Raw genomic sequence first — 19,581 nt, forward strand, 5'->3', positions numbered from 1 at the left:
GTTGATTGCTTAGACAGAGCCTCATGTAGCAGCAATTATATCACTTTGGTGGGTAATCAACACAAACTGATCTCTCACTTTTCAGATCTAGGCTTTAGAATGTTTCAGAGAGTACTCAAAGATAATTTTATTTAAGTGCACTCACTTCAACAATGTTGCATGAAATGATATATACACAAAAATCATAATACATTATTCTTATGCATTTACTATAATATGTCTATGTTTTCTAAGATGTACTCTTCCTGATCAATACTTTAGAAAAAATAATGAAAAAATAGTAAATATTTGAGGGCAAAGGGGTGGGGGGAAAATAAATTATACAAAAGAATAGTCCACTGAAATTGAAGTGTGAAAGAATAAATCCATTCCTGTGCTACATCCAATGCTCTCTGGTAGCCTACATTCTCCAGATTTATTAACACTCCTGGAAAATGCTTTCTCTCACTGTTGAATTCCCAACCTTTACATTTCCATTTCTGTTAGCAGCATGTGGGAAGACTAGGTTTTCTTTAGTTAATACATTCTTTCCTCAGATAATGTGCAATAAAATCTATTAGATGCACAGACTTTCTTATAAACAATTCTAACACTGAACATTTACATTTACTGTGTACCTCTTCTGTTTTCCAAAATTTTGTAACAGCATATTTTCACGAAAACTATTTTGTTATTCTTTCAGATGGTAGAGAGTATCCACGAAAATATCATTCTTCCCCCATTCATACTGAAAATTCTAAGATGCCTTAGTGTGGAAATCATGCATGCATATTCATTTTTAATGTGCTAATCATGCAGGTATATGTGGAAGAGGCCAGAGTTGGACCAAGCTTTCAAAAGTGATGTGTTTTATTCATAAAGATGTGTGAAGAATCAGTAATTACCTATTATTATAGGAAGATACAAAGAATAAAAACAGATTTTTCAAGCTGCTATCCCTAATTTATTTGTCTTATATTAATTATGAGTCTTTTAGCTGGGTCAGATTATAAAAGCCTGATTCCAGTTTGCAAATTATCCAAAATGATGACTAAGAGAGGGTTCAGTTTTGCTTTTGCTTGGGTTTATATAAATACGACAAAAAGTGATGCAAATAAATAATACATGAGTAAGTGAACACAGCTTTTCCATGTTTCCTTAGTTCCTTACCAAGCAATAAGCAAAATTTGGTAGTTAGCGTATTACTTAGAAGAGTCTTCTGGTTGATCCTTCTAGAACAGAGAAGGAACCATATCCACAATCAAGAGTTTACCAGCTACTTTAGAAGGTAATTCTTTACTTGCCCATAGACACCTACTCCTTCATTCTATTTATTCTTCAACATTGTATCACCTCATACTTATATATAAATACATTCATTTCCTTTGCATATACCCAATAAAACCTCTTTGCCTTCCTATGAAAACTGTGATTTCTTCTATTGAACTATATTTAAATTAAAATATATGTTGCATAAAACCAGGTATGATTTCATTGTTGCATTTGTGCCAAGAAAAATAATTTGAATATTTTGTTCATTAAGATAAACCTGTGCCTTCAAGTTAGTCATTTTATAATTAGAAATAATAGCTATTATCAGACCATTTTGGCTAACCTTTTTGGAAGCTACTAATTATTTTCATTTATAACTTATGAGATAAAAATATTTCTATTTCTACTATTGTAGGACTTTGTCAAGTAGATAAATCTTTAAAATAACCGTGGGCAGAGTATATCATTATCAGCTAACATGACAGTATGGAGGCATTATTCGCATTACTACCAACACAAGCAGAAAGGGAGAACGGGAGAATGGAGCATTTTTTTAAACCATTCTTTTAATTTTCTTCATGATGATGTTAGAGCATTAAAAAACTGACAAAGAGATGTTCTAAGGAAATTCTGAAATGTGACAAAAGTTATATCTAGTTATAATTATGACAAATATTAACATTAAAAAATCACCCTGTTTAAAAGTATCAAAAAATCTTACATCTAATATAAGATCCCATTTTCTTACATTTTAAATCCCTACATTTATGAGGGTCTCTGTATTTTGTGGCCAATAAGTTAAAAAAAATTTTAAATGCAACAGCTGTACCATAATTTTTAGTGTGGAATGTTTCCTATTAATGTCATTCTTGGTTGGGTTTGGGGGTAAGAATGAACTGTGTGCTTCATTTCTAAATGAACGTTTATTGATGCCAATAAAAATTATATAAATATTCTGAAATGGGAAAAGGAATATTTGTTAAATTAAATTCCCAAATATATTTGCTCCTTCACTTCAAAAATCATACCTGATTGATTACCCAACTTTGGAATATTTTAAATTTAATATCAACCATTTAACTTTTATTGTTACTGATAACTAGATAATTTTTCTGTTGTCTTAACGATGATGTATATGTTTAATTTCTCAACTGAAATAATGTGGAAATTATACAATAAATTATTGTGTCAATTAAAAAGAGGGAAATACTGGTAAGTGTAAACATTTTAAATAGAGTTATCTTTGGCTCATGTCCAAGGGTAAATGCATATTTCTCATTCTTTATAGCATTAGTCAATGAGCTTAATTTTGAATAACTAAAAATGCTAGTTACTATGGCATCATATTTCTTTATATAGCATCTATTTTCGTACAAAGAAAAGAAAAGGGGTTTCAGGTTACTTTAAGTGAGGATGTACACAGTTTATCTTTCCCTTAGTTGATAATGGATACGAATTTTCATATTTTATTCTGCCATGTAAATCTCAGTGAAGCCCTGAGCCCATCAGGTTTCCTTTCTGTGTATGAAAAAGTAAATCATTATTAAGTAATGCAAGAGATAGCCAAATCAGACAGGGACTATTACAACCAATTTTCTTGTTACATATTTTCAAAGGAAACTTCTACAAGAGGTAAAAATTGAATCTTACACATTGCCATTAATATGCTCCGAAGTAGAAGGAAGGATATATTTACTGCTTCATAATTTTATTATGGTGACTCTCCAAAAATGACCAAAAGGATTCTTAGGATCATTGTAGCTATCAAATACTTAGCTATGTTATCTTGTAACTTGAGGCCGAAGACAATAAGAAAAATTCAGGAAATGTATTTTTAACATATACATATATGAAATAGTTCAATAAAAATGAATACATGATAAATGATATCCAAGCAAAAAAGTTACTTTGAATCATTATCTCTGCTATGTGGTATTCCTAACTTCTCCAGATACTACTTCACAAAGCCAGGGATAAAGAACAAAAACAAGAGTAAACTTTGAAGTGAATTATTGGGATATGATTGTGAATCGTTTTTGCTGCAGGCGGCATGGCATGAAATAGGAGTGTACAAACTGGGGAAAGTAGAGGAGAGGTAAATTTATGGATTATCTGGAACATATATTCCAAGTCAGTTGTTTTCTTAGTTGTTTCCTGAAATGGCTTTTCAAATACATTTAAATCAATGAACAATATTTGGAATTTTCTGGAGTGCTTATTATATCAGGTTTCTGATTATAAAATAATGTATACTATATTGTTTAATAAAAAGTACACAATTCATCAATGTATTTAAATACAACATTCAGAAATTTTAAAATATCCTCTTATTGTGAAGTCAAAACTACTGAGTAACAAGAAGTTACTTGCTATTTTAAGTTTGCTAGAGATTGATACTGTGCTTTTGAGTTCACTAAAAATAATCAATACATATCAGTCAAACATAGTGAGATTGATTATCATCATGCAATTCATATGCTAGAGGCTGGAGCCTGTGTCTTCAGGCCACTACACATATAAAAAGCCAAACTACTCAGCCTTAATACAAGTGAAGTGACTTGATACTCTAAAAAAACAAAACAAAACAAAACAAAAAAACCCTCTTGATGGACAAAAATATGAAATGACAAGAGTACTTTCAAATAGCTCCAAGTAAATTAACCATAATATTTACTAATAGTATCATCTTTGCTAATAAGGATTAGGGCATTAATAAACACCAGACAAATAAAATGGGCTTCAAAGTTCATATTAACTGCGTAAATGGATGAAGGTCACAAGAAATCATAAAAGGATAGAGATAATATTGTTTTAAAAGCTTAATATACTAGTAAGGAAGTAACTGAGAAATTCGTGGAACTTTTTTTTAGGGTTATTCTTTCTGTAGGAATATGCATATACTATAAGTGAATTATCACAACAGTTACTAAAATTGTGTGGTATACAGGCAAAGTTGTTGCCTAATATTCTGTCATTTTTGAAAGCATCAATTTCACAAACATGTCTTTTTTGTTTGCTTATTTTTTGGTTTACCTTTTTTTTCCAATTCTTATTTTGGTATATATACATAGTATAAAATTTACCATCTTAACCATTATTGAGTGTACAGTTCAGTGGTCTTAAACACATTAATGTTGTGCAACCATCACCACCATCTATCTGCAGAACTCTTTTCATCTTGGAAAACTGCAACTCTATCCCATTAAACTAAATCTATCTTTTCCTGTTCCCGCAGCACCTGGCAACTGACATTCTCCTTTCTGACATCATAATTTTGGCTACTCTGAGTACCTCATATAAGTGGAATCATGCATTATTTGTCCTGTTGTGATTTGTGTATTTCACTTCACATAATGTCATCAAAATTCACCCATGTTGTAGCGTGTCAGAATATTTGCTTTATTTAAGATGGAATAGCATCCTCCATTTTACTTATCTTTGCCCCAACCTTTATTATTTCCTTCCTTCCTTCTACCTATGGGTTTTGTCTGTCTTGTTATAGGTCCATAGTAATATAGAGGGGCTATTGATTTGAGATCTCCTTTTCTTTTAAATTCTAAGTAAATGAAAATGAAATTTCATTTCAGTTATTGTACTTCCCAGCTCCAGATTTGCCTTTTGATTATTTTAAAATGTATCTATAAAATTTCTCCTTAGCATTGTTTTGCTGCATCCCACAGATTTTGGTTTGTTGCATTTTTGTTTTCTTTTGATTCTATTTTCTAGTTTCCCTTATTATTTCTTTTTTGATCAATTGGTTGTATAAGAGTATGTTTTTAAATTTCCATTAATTTGTTCACTTTCTAGATTTTCTTCTATTATCGATTGTGGTTGGAGAAGTTTTTTATGACTTCCATTTAAAAATATATATGTTGGGACTTATGTCTCATGTGCAGTTAAGAAGAATGTGTATTCTGTTGTTGTGTATCATGTTCCTTATAACTCTGTTAGACCTGGTTAGCTTACTGTGTGTCTTCTCTTTCCTTACTTATCTTCTGTCTGGTTGTTCTCTTTATTATTAAGAATGAGATATCAGTCTCTAACTACTTTTATAGAACTGACTATCCCTTACGTACTGTTAATTTTTGCTTCATGTATTTTGATGTCTTTTATTAGGCACATGAATGTTTACATATCTTCATGCAGTGTTGATTCTGTTATTAATACATAATGTCCTTCTCTGTCACTTGTAACCTTTTTAAACTTAATGTCCATATTTTCTGATTTTAGTATAGTTACCTCTGGTCTCTTTTGGTTACTATTTGTATGGAATATGTTTTTTAAATCTGTCATTTTCAACCTATTTCTGTGTTTGGATCCAAAGTGAATCTTTAGTAAACAGCATATTGTTGGATAATTTTAAAAATCCACTCTGCCAGTCTTTTTTTTTTTTTTAATTTCAGAATGTAATATACTTATGTTTAAAGGAATTACTGATAAGGAAAAACTTCTGTCATTTTGCCATTTTTTTCTGCAGGCATTATAATTTTTTTTGTTGTTCCTGATTTTCTGCATTACTCTCTTCTGTATTTAATTGAATTTTGTAGAAAAATATGTGAATTCCCTTCATATTTCCTTTTCTGTATACTCTAGAGTTTGTGGTGTGGTTACAATGGGAATTACATTTAACATCCTCAAGTCATAAAACTCTAGTTTGAATTTAAGCGATTTTAACTTCAATAACCAAAAAAAAAAAAAAAAAAAAAAACCTCTGCTCCTTGGCAGCTTACTTTCCACCCAGTTCGGTTGTTCAGCTATTGATGTAACAATAACACATTTTATATATTATGTGTCCAAAAATGTAAAGTAATAATTTTTCCTAACGCATTAGTACCTTAAATTACGTGGAAACAATATGTATAGTTAGTCATAAACCAAAGTTACAATAATGCTAACATTAAATTTTTCATGTATTTATTTTTAGTGCAGTCTTTATTTTTTCATGTACCTTTCAGTTTTCATCTAGCATCCTTCATTTTAAACTGCAGGAGTGTTTTTTAGCATTTCTTTCAGGGCAGATCTAATGGTTATAAACTCAGCTTTTGCTTATTTTAGAATTGTTTGATTTTTCTCTAACTTTTGAAGGATAGTTTTATCAGAAATAGGATTCTTGGTTGACAGTTTTTTTTTTTTTCTAGTAGCTTTTTAAATATAATAGTCTATTACTTTCTAAACTGCAAAGTTTCTGATGAGAAATCTACTGATAATCTTATTGAGGTTGCATATGATGAATTGCTTTTCTGTTTATGATTTCCAGATCCTTTCTTTGCCTTTGGCTTCCCACAGTTTGATTAAAATGTGTCTGTGTGAGTTTCTTTGAGTTCACAATATCTGGAATTCATTAAAGTTCTTGAATGTTTATATTCCTGTCTTTCATCAAATTTTGGAAATTTTCAGAAATGGTTTCTTTAAATATTTTATCTGCCTTTTTTGTTTTCTTCTCCTTCAGAGATGACTCTAATGTGTATATTGGTCTTTATGATTGTGTTTTACACCTTTAGTTTTCACTTTCTTCAGTCGTTTTTTATTTCCATCCCTCAGATTCAATAAATTTCATTGTCCTATATCCAAATCCACTGATTCTTTTTCGGCCTATTCAAAACTACTTTTCAAACACTATAATGCATTTTTTAAAATTTCAGTTATTATACTTCCCCGCTCCAGACTTTCCTTTTAGTTATTTTTAAAGTACTCTCTTTAATTATATTTTCATTTTGTTCAGACGTATATATTTCTTACTCACCCTGTGCCTTCCTTCAGTTCTTTGAGCATCTTGAATACATCTATTTTGAAGTCATTGTCTAGTAGATCTACAATCAGGACTTTCTCAAGGACAATTTCTGTTGGTTTATTATCTTCCACTGAATGGAACCTACCTTACTGTTTCTTCGTATGCCTTGTGATTTTCATGTTGAAAACTGTATATTTTAATCTAATAATATAGCAAATTTTGAACTCATATTTCACTCCTTCACCTGGATTTGCTGCTTTTATTTTGATTTGTTTTGTTTTATTTGGAATTCTGTAGGTTATCTCTATGCCAAGGATTAGGCTGATGTGTAAACTTAAGGTTTTTTTTTTCAGATCTTTTCTGAGCCTGCATCTCTCTCTGGGCATTCCTGAAAACTTTCTAATTTTCCAGTGTTTTCAGGTGCTGTGAATGTTTTAGTCTTTAATCTCCTGGTTCACAAAAATGGGAAAAAGAAAAAATTAAGATAAAAAAATCACTTGAGCTTTATATATCCTGGAAGTCACTTCAGCCAAAGAAAATGCTACTTGGAACAATAAGGGGGAGATGCAGCAACAGTAGGTGCCTGCCTTTGTGTTTGTCCCTCCTTGATCAAATACAGCAATTAATGATCAGGACATACAGCCCCATTGTTAGAGAACAGTGTCCTTACTGCCCACCCCACCTCCCATGAGTTTTATGAAAACTGCTGTAGTAACATGTGCACAACTACCTGCCATACAGTTTGTTAGTGTGAAGAGTGGCTGCTGTCGAGTTAATAAGAGATATTGACCAAAATCTACTGCAGTTTATCACTAAAGCCTTCCCCTAGAAGATACAAGCCTTTATAGAGGTCTAAAGAAGTTACACGGGAAAGATTTTTGCTTATGCAATTATTGTCTGAGTGAGAAGACTTATTATTGGTACTTCCTGCTCCACTGTCTTCCCAGAATTCTCTTATTTTGAGTTTTTAATATTATTTGAATTTCAAGGACTTCCTAATAATTACAAAGGATATAACACTGGGTAAAAGTAGAAGTGGGTCAAGAGATTTTTTTTATAATTATACTTTCATGAGTCCCATAATATAAAATTTGGACTGTTTAATCCCTTCTCTGAAATATATGTATCACTTATTAGAAGATACACATTGTTTTTAATTTAAAGATGACTACATTTACTATTTTCTGTTCATTTACAATCCAAGAACAAATAAACATCCATAGCAATATAGACTCTAGAAAGGTCCTCCATATGTGCTAATCAATGCATACTTCTTACTTATTATTGCCTAGAGTATATATATTCATAAAGTTTTGTTAACTGGACAGTCACCCCAATGTATAAGAATTCATTTAAGACAAGGACAAAGCTGGAGGCGTCACGCTACCTGACTTCAAACTATACTACAAGGCTACAGTAACCAAAACAGCATGGTACTGGTACCACAACAGAGATATAGACCAATGGAACAGAACAGAGTCCTCAGAAATAATACCACACATCTACAGCCATCTGATCTTTGACAAACCTGACAAAAACAAGAATGGGTAAAGGATTCCCTATTTAATAAATGGTGCTGGGAAAATTGGCTAGCCATAAGTAGAAAGCTGAAACTGGATCCTTTCCTTACCCTTATACGAAAATTAATTCAAGATGGATCAGAGACTTAAATGTTAGACCTAATAATAAAAACCTAGAAGAAAATCTAGGTAGTACCATTCAGGACATAGGCATGGGCAAGGACTTCATGTCTAAAACACCAAAAGCAACGGCAGCAAAAGCAAAAATTGACACATGGGATCTAATTAAACTAAAGAGCTTTTGCACAGCAAAAGAAACTACCATCAGAGTGAACAGGCAACCTACAGAATGGGAGAAAATTTTTGCAACCTACTCATCTGACAAAGGGCTAATATCCAGAATCTACAAAGAACTCAAACAAATATACAAGAAAAAAACAAACAACCCATCAAAAAGTGGGAAAGGATATGAACAGACATTTCTCAAAAGAAGACATCCATACAGCAACAGACACGGAAAAAATGCTCATCATCACTCGCCATCAGAGAAATGCAAATCGAAACCACAATGAGATACCATCTCACACCAGTTAGAATGACAATCATTAAGAAGTCAGGAAAAACAGGTGTTGGAGAGGATGTGGAGAAATAGGAACACTTTACACTGTTGGTGGGATTGTAAACTAGTTCAACCATTATGGAAAACAGTATGGCGATTCCTCAAGGATCTAGAACTAGATGTACCATATGACCAGCCATCCCACTACTGGGTATATACCCAAAGGATTATAAATTACTCTACTACAAAGACACATGCACACGTATGTTTATTGCAGCACTATTCACAATAGCAAAGACTTGGAATCAACCCAAATGTCCATCTGTGACAGACTGGATTAAGAAAATGTGGCACATATACACCATGGACTACTATGCAGCCATCAAAAAGGATGAGTTTGCGTCCTTTGTAGGGACATGGATGCAGCTGGAATCCATCATTCTTAGCAAACTATCACAAGAAGAGAAAAGCAAACACCGCATGTTCTCACTCATAGGTGGGAACTGAACAATGAGATCACTTGGACTCGGGAAGGGGAACACCACACACTGGGGCCTATCATGGGGAGGGGGGAGGAGGGAGGGATTGCATTGGGGAGTTATACATGATATAAACGTCATGCACATGTACCCTAGAACTTAAAGTATAAAAAAAAAAAAAAAAAAGACAAGTCTAGAAAAAAATATTGCCTAGAGTGAAAATTTTATACAGTGTTGGAATACAAATTTTAATTCCATATTAAAGTATCTCATTCTCTTGTTTGGATTGGCATTTGATCAATTGACATTCAAGTTAAATTAGTTGTTTGCATTTCTAAAACAGAGAACAAGATATAGTTAAGATATATTTAGTTCCAGTTCCTACACTTCAAGAATTAATGTAGTCCTCTTCAAAGATTATGACCTTTTCTAAACGTACTCTCCATATCACCAGAAATTGAGAGCTTTCAGCATATGGTACTACAGGTATCATCAAACTGAAAAAGCAGAAATGCTGTCCTTATCCTTTCCAGATCATTAAATGTCATCAGTGATAAAGCTTAAGTGAAGCAGTTTGTTATCATGGAGGCTCTTGGTACTCCTCTGTAGAATACACGAGGTCAGATTCCACAGTGTCAAGGAAAATCAAGCTAATGGAGCAATTTAATTAAAATTAATTGAGTATATTTCTATCTCTTAAAAATGAGATTGATGTAGGGTTATTTCCAGCTTTTTTGGCTTAAGGTGCAACTAATGTCCATACTTTTTAAAGTTATCTTCCTCAATCTTTTCGTATAATCAATAGTTTTAACAAATAATAATGATTTACAGAAGTTAGAAATGTAAAAGACCTGTGAGGTTATTTAAGCTGTACACTGTGGTTGGATTTCTTTTATTCTCTTTATGTACCTCTCATATCCATACTGAGTTTAGTTCATAATATAGACTGTAAGCTGAGAAGTAATCATATATTGAAGCATTTATTAATGCGTCATTTAAAACCCATACCTTACCTTAAATTTTAGTGTAATCCTGCTGACAAACTTGTGCGAGCTAACTAGTTAGATTTCAGTTCAGCAATCTAGATTCTTGTTCCTGTCACAAAACAGTTTATGCAAGTCCACAGAATGACATATATCTGATTAAATGTAGTAGAGACAGATGTAGTACACCTTTAGCATGACTTACTACTCTGTCATTGGGATATGCTGTTCTCTTCATAAAATCATTTTTACTACTCCAGAAAGTTAAATAGCTCACATTTTTGCTTCCTCCACTCTGCTTGCTTATGCATAAATATTATAGTCCTCTTGCCAAGTAGTCAGTATTTATCATTAACATATTTACTAGATTGACAACATTAAGTGTAAAGAGATAGACATGGCAGTGACCAAAAATAGAATATATTGGGCCTTATTACTTGGGGAAAGATTTTTGCATGGTAGTATATCTTGATAGTATTTGGGCATAATTAAGAGATTAAAAATTCCTTTCATGAGATTGTTTCTTCACTGTTGTGATATCATTTATTGTATATATTGATACAGTTTTAAAAAATTAAAATTTACCTCTCCTAAACATTTTCTGTCTTTGAAAAACTCATTGAAAAAATGTTCTGAATATATCCAAGAATGAAATTAAAGGGCAAAAAAATAAGAGTTAAAGTTTTATTCATTTTTACATTATTAGATTAGGAGAGTGGTACATTTAATTAAACATAGAAACTTAAAGACATTGATAGGACTTCTCTGTTGCTACTGCATGCCTTATAATAATCACTACCAGACAGGGTAGGTATCTAACTACTAACAACCCTAGAATATAACCAATATATCAACTGGAAAGCTTTGTATATTATAAAATTCTGGCAGCATGGTAGGGTATCTGAGCAGCGATCCTATGGAGAGCTGAAACAGAGTAACTGCAGGCAGGAGATACCTTTTTAAAGGAACTTGCTGATAAAAAGCTTCAACAGCATGACATATCTCTGACATGCTGGGAAACAGCAGCTGACAGAGCAAACCAACATGTAACAATTGGTTTCGGGGGTGAATATATAGCACCATAAACCAAATGAAGCTTGTGAACAGCTGCCAGAGTTACAAATCAAAAGCCATTATACACCTATTCCATGTGGGGCCAACTGTTGAAACTAATACTGACCTTTCCTTTAGACTTTCTTGAATAAAGGCAGCTATCAACTAGTGACCAGACAATAAGGAATATCATTTTACTTATAATAGAGAAATCATATAGCATTTGGAAATTTTATTTAATCTATTATCCCTTTCAATTTTGTATTCAAAATCTTATCCTAAGCCAAGCCACCTTCCAATAACAATTATTAAGTATCTGAGCTTCAATTGACTATCATGATTTCTTGCATTCTAATCAACTAAAGAGAACTTCCAGATATATTCTGTACTGTAAGTAATTGAGCTATTCCTCATTATGCCTGCCTTGATTTGCAAAGGTGATGAAATATCTTCACATTTGATGAGGCTGGTTGCACCAAAACTTGCAAAAGTGTTTTCTTCATTCTGGCTACTGTAAAATAATGTGAATAACATAAAGGACTTTACTAGGCTGTATACTGAAAGAACAATAAATCATCAGCACCACAGGAGAGAGTTGTAATAGCCTTTGATTAATATATAATCTACCACTATTGCAATATTCTTTGTTAATGGAATTTTCAATTAGAATGTTATTTGAAGCACAATTCATTTTACATTTATCAAACATTCCGCATACTATTATGTTGTCATTATGTAGCATTTAGCAAACTGATCATTACAGCAGCAAATGAGAGCCACAGATTTATTATCATTTTGGGGAACTTGCAGTGGCTTTCGGAACTTTATTTTAACAAATTTAATGTTAAGATTCCACCATCTTCTTTCACAGTTTTTCATCTCATTATTCCTATTTGTGTATGAATACTTAGTAAGGTGTTTACTATTTTGAGTATACTTTTATGCTTATGGACATTAAGTAAACATTGGCTTCATGATACTACTTACTTTATAAGGTTTTACATAAATTATTAATAAATATAGAGTAAGATTTCAATTAATCTCGGCTATTTTATTATTGCTAACAATAAATGTAGGGTAAAATTTCAGTAAATGTTAAAAATACTAATTTAATATGTAAAACGTAGAATTACACGGTGGTAGGAAGTGTTCTAAATGCTTTGCATATCTTAACTGTTTGACTTGCATAATCTAAGCATTCTTTGAAGTAGGTAGTATTGTCATTTCCACCTTACAAATAAGAAAACTGGGGCTTAGAGAGGGTAAGTAGTTGGTCCAAGGTCAATTTGAAGTTTGTACCTGAGACTGTTCAACTTTACAATCTGTCCTGTCAATTACTGTACTTTGAAACTCTGCCAGCAGTATTGAACAAAATAGGATGTTATAAAATGTTCGTTTGTGACACTGATGTTTGGAACCCCAAACGTATATATCAAATGGAAATAATGCATACTAACCGTATTAATCTGTTCTCACATCGCTATAAAGAACTACCTGAGGCTGCATAATTTATGAAGAAAAGAGGTTTAATTGACACCTAATTCCACAGACTGTACAGGAAGCATGGCTTGGAGGCCTCAGGAAGTTTACAATCATGGCCGAAGGTGAAAGGGAAGCCAACATGTCTTACCATGGCAGATAGGAAAGAAAGAGCTAAGGGGGAAGTGCTATCCACTTAAACAACCAGGTCTCGTGATAACTCACTCACTATCATGAGAACAACAAGGGGGAAATCCCATGATCCAAACACCTCCCACCGAGCCCCACTGCCAACACTCAGGATCACAATTCAACATGAGATTTTGGTGGGGACACAGAGCCAAACCATATATCCAGCCAATACCCACTCTAGATTCAAGCCGGGTTAGAGTCATACTGTATCAAACATCATATTATATGGGAAACTACATTCAGGTTTCCATTTTCAGTTTTCAGTTTTTTAATCATGTTGTTGAACTGGCAGTTGAAATGGTTTTTCATCTCCAAATCCTACCAAGTTCCAAACAGACAGTTTTTCCTCCTGTGGCCTTTAACAGTGGATTCCGGAGTGAAGTATAAGAAGTAACGAATAAATTTTTGTCAGCTGTGGAACCAGAGGAGTTAGTTGTTGGAAGTGTTGCATAAAAGTAGTCTAGAGATTGGAGCAAGGAAGATGAGAGGCAAATGTACAATGTACTGGATAGTGAGAAGCAAGGAGGGTTATGAGAGAGAAAAAGTATCTAGATAGGAAGATAATATATTCTTTTTCCCTTTACCTTTGATCTTTTTAATGTAGATCTCCTCCCATGAGTCATGTCATTTCTCAGATATTTGAAAAATAACTTTTGATAATAACTGTAATATCTTTCCAGAACCTTTCCTTGAATGTATCAAATGTTGCCAAATCATATGATTTCAGGATACCCTTACATACTAATTGCTTGAAACTGGTTGTTAAATTGAGGCTTTGAATTAGATTAACTATTAAAAATAGCTTAACCAACAGTTTGAAACAGTGAGATTTTTATTAATTATTTAAACATTTTAATATTATATGTCATAAAAGATTGAATTCAACTTTTTATTTTGTTTTTATCATAGGAAACTTTAAACATATACAAATGAGAGAGAATTGTATTGTGCATTTCCATGTGTCCGTCACCCACCTTCAAAAATTATCTTTGCATTTCTGGTCTTGTTTCACCTATATCCTTATTCAGTTCTCACGTGTTCCTTTCTTCTGCTCAAGATTATTTTGAAGTAAACTCCAGACTTCTTGTTTTTAACAAATATTTAACATGTACCTCTGACAGACATGAACTTTAAATTTTCAGCTCTAATACCATTACTATATCTAAATTTACAATCATTCCTTAGTATCATGAACACCCAATGTTAAAATGTATGTAATGGTCTAGTAATATTTTATGATTAATATTTTTACAGCTTAACTTTTTAGTCTTTTACTTTCAACTTATTTGTACTTTTAAAGTGCATTTCTGATATATAGCAAATAATGGGATCTTGCCTTTTACTCAGTCCGACAGTTTCTAACTTAATTACGGTGTTTGCTTAGTCTATTTCCATTTAATGTACTTATTGGTATGGATGTATTTGGTCTAACATATTGCCATTCATTTTCCATTTTCCCACCTATTCTTCATTACATTTTTTCTTCACTTATTTATTGATACATAATATATGTAAATATTTAGGGGCACATGTTTATAATATGATACGTTGATATAATCCAGTCAGGGTAATTAGGATATCTATCACCTTGAATATTTATTGTTTCTTTGTGGTAGGAACATTTAATTGCTCTCTTTTGACCATTTGAAATGTACAATGGAATAATATTAACTATAGTCATCCTACCAATCTATCAAACACCAGTTCTCAGTTCTTCTGTGTGTATTTAAGCCCATTGATCAACCACACTTTATCTCCCAATTCCCTTACTCTTCCGAGTTTCTGGAACCACCAGTTTACTCTCTATCTTCATAAGATTTACATTTTAGCTTCCACAAATAAGTGAGAATGTGCAATATGTGTCTTTGTGGGATTGGCTTATTTAAATTAATCTTTTATTTTTATTTTTTTTTTACTATTTGATTTGTAATGACATCTAAATAGAAAGATGTGCATATCTTTTATGTATATTTTTGATGGTTACTTTAGTGTTCACAAAATGTGTCTTTCACTTACTATATTCAGTCTTTTGGATAAATATAACATGTCACCTATACTGTAAGACTACTGTAGCAGCGTACTCCCATTTATGCCCTTATGTGCTATTGTGCTATTGTGGACATCCACTCTCTTTCTACATATCCTATTTTTTAAATACATTTTGTGTTTTAAAGTTGTTGTTTAAATAAATGAGGAAACAACACTTTTAAAATTTAATAAAATATTTAGCATATCAAGCATGATCCTTCATGAAGATCTGTTTCTTTTGTTATTTCCCTCTACACTAAAGAAGTTTTAAAAATATTTCTTGCACTGCATGTCCGCTAATGAAACGTTCTGTTTTTTTTTTTTTTTTTTTTTGAGGCGGAGTCTCGCTTTGTCACCCAGACTGGCGCGATCTCGGCTCACTGCAAGCTCCGCCTCCCGCGTTCAGGCCCTTCTCCTGCCTCAGCCTCCGAGTAGCTGGGACTACAGGCGCCCGCCACCACGCCCGGCTGATTTTTTGTATTTTTAGTAGAGACGGGGTTTCACTGTGTTAGCCAGGATGGTCTAGATCTCCTGACCTCCTGATCCGCCCGCCTCAGCCTCCCAAAGTGCTTCCATTGATTTTTTTAAAGATATTTTCCCTGCGTATGAAATTCTAAGATTTACTTTATTTCTGTGTTCTTTCAACATCTTAAAATTTCAATCTATTGACTTCTGGCTGGCATGGTTTCTGATAAGAAGGCAGATGACTTATCTGTCCTTGTGATAGTTTGGGAATTGAACAATGAGAACACTTGGACACAGGGTGGGGAACATCCTGCACGGGGGCCTGTCGTAGGGTTGGGCGGGGGAAAGATAGCATTAGGAGATATACCTAATGCAAATGATGAGTTAACGGTGCAGCACACACCAACATGGCACCTGTATACATTTGTAACAAACCAGCACGTTGTGCACATGTACCCTGGAACTTCAAGTATAATAAAAATAAAAAATAAAATAAAAAATAAATTTAAAAAGAAGGCAGTTGACATTCCTTTTATTTTTCTTCTGTATATAATACATTGTTTATTACTTGCTACTTTATATGTGGTTTTTAGCAATCTTATTGTGTTGAATTGAATGCTTTTTCATTGGATTTATCCCATTTAAAATGAGTTGAGTTTCTTAGGTCTTCAGTTGATGTTTTCCATCAAATTAAGTAAAATAAAATAAAATAAAATTTTAGCATTAAGTCTTCAAATATTTTTGAACTTTATTTTTTCTCTCCTTTCTCTGGGACTTCATTACGAGTATGAATGACTGCTTTATTGTCCCATGGATCTCAGAGTTTCTGTTTATGTATTTATGTATTTATTTATTTATTTCCTTTCTATGCTTCAGTTCAATAGATTGGTCTGTCTTCAGGTTCAGTCATTCTTTATTCTCTAGTATTCAATAGCTGTTAAGTCCACCCTATAACTTTCCTTAATTTCAGATAATTCATTTTTATCATTTCCAAATTATATGGTTTTTATTTTATCTGATGAAATTTTCTATCTCTTTACCTATTATGTTTATTTATTATCCCTATTTTTTATTTTAGATGGAGTCTTGCTCTGTCACCCAGGCTGGAGTGCAGTGGCACGATCTCAACTCACTGCCACCTCTGCCTCCCGGGTTCAAGCAATTCTCTGCCTCAGCCTCCTGAGTAGCTGAGATTACAGGCACCCACCACCATGCCCAGCTAATTTTTTGTATTTTTAGTAGAGTTGGGTTTCACCATGTTGGCCAGGCTGTTCTTGAACTCTTGACCTCGTGATCCACCCGTCTCGGCCTCCCAAAGTCCCAAAGTGCTAGGATTACAGGCATGAACCACTGCTCCCAGCCTGTGTTTATTTTGTATTGCAAATTCTCAAACATACATGTAATAGCTGTTTTACTGATTTTTTTTTCCTATTTAATTTCAAAATCTCTGATCCTCTCTATGTCTGTTTTTGCTGACTATTTTCTCTTTCTTATGGTCATATTTTTGCTTCTTCATATGTCTAGTATTTTTTTCTTTATACTTTATGTCGCACATTGTTGGGGCCATGTTGGTGACCAGCCAGATTTATTTCCCCCTTTTAAAATGGTTGAGTTTTGTTCTGACAAGTAGTTAACTTATTGGTCCAACAACTTGATCTTTTGAGGCTTGGTTTTTACTTTGTTAGAGCACTATTACTATATAACTCTGCTTCTAAGTGTAGCATTTCTAGGCTCTGAATGCCTGAGGTATTCAACAAAGATTCCTGACTCAGGTTAATCAAGAACTCCACTGATTCTCAGCACTTTGGCTTTTGGAATAATTATTTGGCTCACAGCCTCCAGTAGCTGTTGTCTGCCATGCCTATGGTTTCTGACTGAAATTGACCAATGATTCAAAATTCAAAAATACTCACTATCCAAAAATTTCTCTTCAGAATTTTGGAGCTTTGTCTGTGACTAGTTCCGTCCTCTCTAATACCCTGTACACTGAATTTCAGCCGCCACAGTGACTCCAAACTCCAATCACTATTCTCTTTGCCTACTGAAAACCACAGGTCTCTGGGCTCCTTTGGCTGGAGTGCAGTGGCGCGATCTTGGCTCACTGCAAGCTCCGTCTTCCGGGTTCACGCCATTCTCCTGCCTCAGTCTCCCGAGCAGCTGGGACTACAGGGTTCCACCACCACACCTGGCTAATTTTGTTTTTGTATTTTTAGTAAAGACGGGGTTTCACCATGTTAGCTAGGATGGTCTCGATCTCCTGACATCGTGATCTGCCTGCCTCAGCCTCCCAAAGTGCTGGGATTACAGGCGTGAGCCACCGCGCCCGGCTTGAGCTACGATTTTTTAAGCGGTGGTTTGGAAGTGTCCCCAGGTAGAAAGCCAAGCTGAAGTGGAGGTCACCTATTATGTTTCCCTTACTGAAAAAGAAAATACAGCCCTACACTATATGTTATTTAATGCCTGAGAAGAGTTTTATTTTATTGATTGTCCATTTTCCTAATTATTCATGGAAGAAAGGTGAGTTTGATACTCAATATTTTGTCATAAATATAACTAGTACTTTTTAAAATAGTTTTTTTTTTGTTTGAATCAGCATTTAAATCAGTTCATAGGTTATGATGCATTGTTGTGTCGAGCCTCTTTTAACCTATAAATTCTGTACGTTTCTTGACTTTTTTGTTTGTTGGTTTTATTTGTTTCTCTGTATGTTCTTGCAGTTCATTGCTGGTTCATATGGAGCATGGACTTAATTTAAGACATTGCCATATGCTCTGTAAGATAAGTAAGAACCCCATATTTCCTACATATTTTTCATAAAATTTTCATTATACATTCATGTATAATGAGACGTTACACTTTCTTAACAGTAAAGCAATTCCTCAAAAAAAAAAAAAAAGTACCATGTGATTCAGCAATTTCACTTCTGGCTATACAGCCAAAATAAGTGAAATCATGGCCTCAAATAGATGCTTATACACCTGTGTTCAGAGCAGCACTATTCTCAATAACCAAAAGTTGGAAGCAACCCCAATGTCAATCAACAGATGACTGGACAAACAAAATGTGGTACACGCATATAATACAATATTATCCAGCTTAAAAAGTGAGGAAATTCTGACACATGCTAAAATACAAATTAATCTTGAAGACAATATGCTAAATAAAAAAACAATCGCAGAAAGGTAAATATATGTTTCTACTTATATGAGGTAGCTGATGCGTACAAATTCATAGAGACAAAACAGAATGGTGGCTGCCAGGGGTTGGGAAGAGAGGAGGTTATGGAGTACTGTGTAATGGGTACAGAGTTTCAGTAGGGGAAGATGATGGACTAGTTCTGAAGAGGGATGGTGGTGATGATGACACACAGTGTGAATGTACTTAATTCCACAATAGGGTACACTTAGAAATGGATTAAAGAGTAAATTTTAAGTTATATGTATTTACCACATAAAAATAGATTTTACAAATAATAGAGTTCAGTAGGTTCTTAGTTAATAAGTTAGAAAAAAGATCTGAAGAATAAGACAACTTGTCAGGAACATTATGAAAAGGATTCTGCTACTGAAACAGTTAAATGTAATAACTCAGGTGTAAGAAAATGACTCTGTATCTATTTATGTATTAATTCTTATTCTAGTATATCCACTGGCCTCTTTCTCATTTCTCCTTGCATGTGAAAAAAGTTTTTCTAATTCATGCCCCAAATTGAACTCTTGATCTCCTTTATAAAACACCACAAAAAAGCTATTCTTGCTGCGTTACATTCCCTCTCAGTGAGTGAAAACTCCATCATTCCGACTGATCATGCCAAAATGTTGGAGGCATCTCAGTTTCCCCT

The 19,581-nt window shown here is 33.4% G+C and overlaps 1 protein-coding gene across 1 annotated transcript in view; it reads left to right on the top strand.

The window, feature by feature from the left end:
• GRID2 (glutamate ionotropic receptor delta type subunit 2) overlaps positions 1-19,581 on the top strand; it is a 1,540,711-nt gene that overhangs the window by 374,454 nt on the left and 1,146,676 nt on the right. The window lies entirely within an intron of this gene.

This window comes from Trachypithecus francoisi, unplaced genomic scaffold (genome assembly GCF_009764315.1).
Source record: "Trachypithecus francoisi isolate TF-2019V2 unplaced genomic scaffold, Tfra_2.0 Lachesis_group1, whole genome shotgun sequence".
Classification (NCBI taxonomy): domain Eukaryota; kingdom Metazoa; phylum Chordata; class Mammalia; order Primates; family Cercopithecidae; genus Trachypithecus; species Trachypithecus francoisi.